Genomic DNA, 6,000 nt, shown 5'->3' with positions numbered 1-6,000 from the left:
TATAGATAAGTGAAGACAATGCCATTATTTCTTTGATATCCACACACAAATGAATTGGTCCACAGATATGGTACACTTAACATTTCTTTGATATTCATCCACAAGTGAATTAGTCTATGACTTTGATCTGAGCTGGCCTGTCAGCATCACACCTGTGTCTTAGCTGGACAGTGACAGATACATAGTTGGAATCTCTCTGGCTCACTTGTGGATTAATATTGATAAAATAGGTGTTAGCATTTTAAAAAGTGTTTAGCCTCCACTGAGTGCCTGTGAGATGCTGCCTGCATTAATCTTACTTGTCATATCTGTGTTTTTCAGTGTAATGTAGTTTTTGAGCAGTTGTATTGTGAGCCTCTGCAGGGCTGGTTTTACCATGAGGTGAACTGAGGCGGCCGCCTCAGGTGCCAGACTGTGGGAGGGGCGCCACTAGGACCCAGAGTGTAGAAAATTGTGTCTGCTGCTGGTGCATATGTATTCTCTCTGCTCTAGATGCCCAGAGATGGTGGAGTGCTATGCTGGAGAAAGGAGGGCACAAGAGACATAACAGGCAGGCAGGAGAAAAGGTGAGAGGGAATAACAGAAAGCAGCAGGAGCTGCAGGGAGAGAGAGGAGGAGGAGCCTCTTATGTACCTCTCTAGCACCCCCAGGAGCCTGGACTGATTAACACCAGCTTCTCAGGGAGCTTCCTGTTTCCTGCTGCTTCCCTGAACCCACTTGAGGAGCACAGGCAGTCATCTGAAGTAGTAGGAGCCAGTTAGGCCCTTAAGACGCTGATATCTTCCCTCACTCAGGCCCTGCTACTAGCCTGCTTATTTGTCCCCTTCAATTGAGTGTTGAGAACCACTATAGCAGTCATGAGTGAAAGAAGAAAACGCCCCTCCCCTCTGGGGCAGCATTCAGAAAAAGAAAGAAAGCAAAGGAAGCTTTTCTATCTAAGCTGGAAGGAGCTCTCTTGAGATACATAGACACAAATGTTCCCGGTGAGCCTTCCGGCTCCAGTGAGGATGTGAATGGTGAGGAGATTTCTGATCTTCCAGTTAGTCAGAGTGCAGGTGACCTGGCAGCTACTGCAGCATCCATATCTCCATCTCAGATGGATGTAACCATGCACATTCCTGAAGAAAAGTGTAGATCAGAGAAAAGTGTGGTGGAGGTGCACGAAACAGCTGCTGCTGAGTTTAGTTCCTTAAGTCTAGATGATGCAGGACTGTGGACCCTCTTGAGCAGTAGCCTGAGGGATTTCCTTGTACTGCACGGGCCACAGCAAGTGAAAAACTTCATGTTCCCCAAAGACAATGAAAATAGAAGTTTCCATCCAACACATTACTGGCATGAAATCCCCAATGCAGACAAAGTGGAGAGGCCATGGCTTATGTACTCAAAAACCCAAAATGCTGCATACTGTTTTTGTTGCAAACTCTTCCAGTCTAATGTTCCAGCCACATTGGTTTCTACAGGAACAAAGGACTGGGAAAATCTGGCTAGAAATCTGGCATGCCATGAGAAGGCAGCAAATCACCAGAGAGCATTCCATAGGTGGAAAGAGCTTGAGATGAGACTACGGTTAAAAGCCACCATAGATGATCAGCATCAAGAGAAGATTGCATCAGAGTCTCTTTACTGGCAAAATGTTCTGAAAAGGCTCATTGCCATTGTGAGAATGCTTGCTACCCAAAACCTAGCACTGCGTGGCACTTCAAATCAGCTGTATGTGCCAAACAATGGAAACTTCCTTAAAATTGTGGAGCTGATGGTTGAGTTTGATGCTGTACTCCAGGAGCATCTAAGAAGAGTCACCACCCAAGAAATGTACACCCACCACTACCTTGGAAAAACAATTCAAAATGAGATCAAAGAGTTACTGGCAACAAAAGTCAAACAGAAGATTGTGGCAGATCTGAAGTCAGCAAGATATTATTCTGTTATTCTGGACTGCACACCTGACATCAGCCATACAGAAAAAATGACTTTAATGGAGCGTTTTGTAACAACAACAGAACCTAGTGAAAATGTCTCTGCAATGGTGACTGTCAGAGAGCATTTTCTAAAATTTATTGACATTGATGATACTACAGGAGCTGGTATGACCAATGTGCTTCTTAAAAAGCTGGAAGATACGGGAATTGCGATAGCTGACATGAGAGGTCAGGGCTACTATAATGGTGCCAACATGAGAGGAAAGAACAGAGGAGTGCAGACACGGATCCAAGAGTTAAACCCTCAAGCTTTTTTTGGCCCATGCAGTTCTCATTCATTGAACTCGGTGGTCAGTGAAGCAGCATCAGTTTCTAGTGAGACTGCTGAATTTTTTAATGTAATTCAAAGCATCTATGTATTTTTCTCTGCATCTACTCATTGATGGCAAATTTTGAAGCAACATCTGGGAACATCCTCTCTGACACTGAAACTACTGAGTGTCACACGATGGGAAAGTCGAGTGGAGGCGATAAAGCCTATCAAACACCAAATTGGGAAGATAGATGATGCCATAGTTGCTATTATGGAGGATAATGCGATGACAGGAACTGTTCGTGGGAGAACGGTGGCAGAGCGAAGTGGAATCACCAGAAACATACATAACTTCAAATTTCTGTGTGGCTTAGTGTTGTGGCATGACATACTGTTTGAAATAAATGTTGTAAGCAAGAGACTCCAAGGTGTTGACCTTGATATATCTGGAGCAATGGAACAACTGGACAAAGCAAGTCATACCTACAGTCTTACTGGTCAGATGAGGGATTTCAAAATGTTCTGAAGAGTGCACAGAAGTTGGCAGAGGAACTTCACACTGAAGCTATTTTCCCACCCATTCAAGAATACAAGAGTCACCAAAGAAGAAGACATTTTGATTACGAGGCACGGGGTAATCCCATAAGAGACCCCAAACAACAATTCAAAGTTGAATTCTTTAACCAGGTGCTAGATTGTGCAATACAGTCAGTTGAAGAACGTTTTGTGCAGCTCAAGGAACACAGCAGTATATTTGGGATGTTGTGTGATATTCCAAAACTTCTAACTATACCTGAAGAAGACCTACACCAGCAATGCAGGGCACTAGAGACAGTGTTGATACATGATGACATGCGCGATATTGATGCGAGTGATTTAGGTGATGAACTGAAAGCCCTTTCAAGATACATTTCAGCAGGATCAACTCCAAAGGCTGTCTGGAATATATGTGCACAAATAAAATGACCACCCTCTATCCAAATGCTTTTGTTGCTCTGCGCATACTTCTAACACTTCCTGTAACAGTTGCCAGTGGAGAATGCAGCTTCTCCAAGCTGAAGTTAATAAAAACACATCTACGTTCCACAATGACACAGGAGAGACTGGTCGGCCTTGCAACCATCTCAATAGCTGGTGATTGGCATAAGAAGAGGCAGTACTGCAGTGTGAGTTAAGAAATGTAATTATTTTGGTTTTGTTTAAAGAAGCTCTCAGGCCAAACCTAAGGCCTACCCTGTAAATAAACCAATGTGAAATATTAAATCTCTGGAGTGGGATTGATTTATCCCAGAACCCCTCAATGCCAGAGGGAGAAACACTGAGCCCTGATGTGACAAAAGAGGTGTGTTGTCGCACTACTTATTGGGAGGTCTAGTGTATGAATGTATTGGTTTAGTTTAATAGGTGGGTGTAAGGAAAAACAAGCAGGAAAGCAAAAGAATGGCTTGAGGTTAGCCATGTCTCAGCAAACACTTGAGAGTCATTAACAGACAATGCCAGGACAGGAAAAGTCCTGGGAATGCAGAACAACAAAAGGACTACAGTACAGTAACTCCTCGCTTAATGTTATAGTTATGTTCCTGAAAAATGTTACTTTAAGCGAAATGATGTTAAGCGAATCCAATTTCCCCATAAGAATTAATGTAAATAGGGTGGGGGTTGGGTTCCAGGGAAATTTTTTTCACCAAACAAAATGTTTTAAACAAACAATTTAATACTGTTCACAGCTTTGATTGTGAAGCTCGGTTGAGGTGGTAAAGTTAGAGGGTGGAAGAGGGTGGGATATTTCCCAGGGAATGCCTTGCTGCTAAATGATGAACTAGCACTCGGCTGAGCCCTCAAGGGTTAACACATTGTTGTTAATGTAGCCTCTCACACTCTACTAGACAGCAGGAATGGAGGGGAGGGGGGATAGCATAGCAGACAGAGACAGACACACATCTTGTGTGCGGGGGAGAGAGAGAGATGCACACTGCCCCTTTAAGTAAGCTGACCCACTCTGAAGTGCATTGTCTTTTTAAGTGGATCAGGAAGTTGAGACAGCAGCTGATGCCCCACACTCTCTCTGTCTCTCTCCATCCGTGTTCCCACCCTGCTCTATATGGAGAAGGGGTAAGCAGGGTATAGGAGCAGGGGGGAGGGGGACACCCTGACATTAGCCCCTCCCCCCCACAGCAAGCAGGAGGCTCGGGGAGCAGCTCCAAGGTAGAGGGCAGGAGCAGTACATGGCAGTGGGGGGCGGGACAGCTGAACTGCCTGGCAATTGATAGCCTGCTGGGCAGCTGCTGCACAGGGAACTTAGGGGAGCGGGGAGCTGATAGGGGGGCTGCCGGTCCACCCTGGTTCCAAGCCCCCACCAGCTAGCTCCAATGGGCTGCTCTTCCTGCAAGCAGTGGACAAAGCAGGAGGCTGCCAAACGACGTTAGAAGGGAGCATTACACAACTTTAAATGAGCATGTTCCCTAATTGATCAGCAACGTAACAATGTTAACTGGGACAACTTTAAGTGAGGAGTTACTGTAGTTTCAAAAGGGACACTGTCTCTCTAAATGGGGGTAGTTGTTCAGGGGAACCAGACTAAGATGCAAGCACCTGCTGGGGTATATGAAGTCAGGCCTGTTTAGGTTACCACCAGGAATCCTGTAGTAATATGTAATACTGTTGTGCAAAAAAAAAAAAAAAGGCAAATATAATTCTGGAATGTTTGTAAGCAAGACACGAGAAGTAATTCTTCCACTCTTCTCAGCACTGATAAGGCCTCAGATGGAGTACTGTGACCAGTTCTGAGCACCGCACTTTGGGAAAGATGTGGAGAAACTGGAGAATGTCCGAAGAGGTGCAACAAAAATGATCATAGGTCTGGAAAACATGACCTGGGAGGAAAGATTGAAAAAATTGGTTTTGTTTAATCTGGAGAAGAGAAGACTGAGTGGGGATAGGATAACACTCTTCAGATATGTAAAAGGGTGCTATAAACAGGAGGATGCTATGGGGGGCTGGATACATTTTTATAGTGGGGGTGCTAAGAGCCATTGAACCAAACTATAAACCTTATATATGATGGAAACCACTTCAAGCCAGGGGGTGTGGCAGCACCCATACTTCCAGCACCAATGGGACGATACTTTGTTTTCCTTAACCACTGAGGATAGGACAAGAAGAAATTAGCTTAAATTTCGGCAAGGGAGATTTAGGTTAGACATGAGGAAAAACTTCTTAGCTATAAAGGTAGTAAAGCACTGGAACAAATTACCTGGAATCTCTGTCAGTGGATGTTTTTAAGAACTGGTTAGACAAACACCTGTCAGGGACGGTCTTGATAATATGTAATGTTACCTCAGTGCAGGAGACGGGACTAGATGACCTATGAAGGTCCCTTCCAGTCCTACATTTCTATGATTCTAAAGCCATGTGTGTGGACTTGTTTTACAATTCTTGTTTCTCTAAATGCTTTGCACTGATAAATAAACAATACCTGGTTTAAGAAGATGGTTTGGTTATTATATGCACCACTGGTCACAGACTCCCGAAGTGAAGAATCACAGTCGGACCTGCTGGGTAAGAACAGTTCATACACAGGGTATTGTAACTCAGGGTCCAGATCAGGGGTGGGTGAAGCGCAGAATTCCACCTCAGAGAGGTAAAGGCACGAAGCTGAGAGGGGGTGCACCCACAAAGGGGACAAAGGTGCAACTAGCCCTGTACCCATGATGCTAATCTGCATATTTGTATAGAATCATAAACCTCAATTTAAAAAAAACAGAAGTT

The sequence above is a fragment of the Terrapene carolina genome, unplaced genomic scaffold (genome assembly GCF_002925995.2).
Source record: "Terrapene carolina triunguis isolate 2854851 unplaced genomic scaffold, T_m_triunguis-2.0 Scaffold42, whole genome shotgun sequence".
Classification (NCBI taxonomy): domain Eukaryota; kingdom Metazoa; phylum Chordata; order Testudines; family Emydidae; genus Terrapene; species Terrapene triunguis.
Note: the sequence above shows the minus strand (reverse complement) of the source record.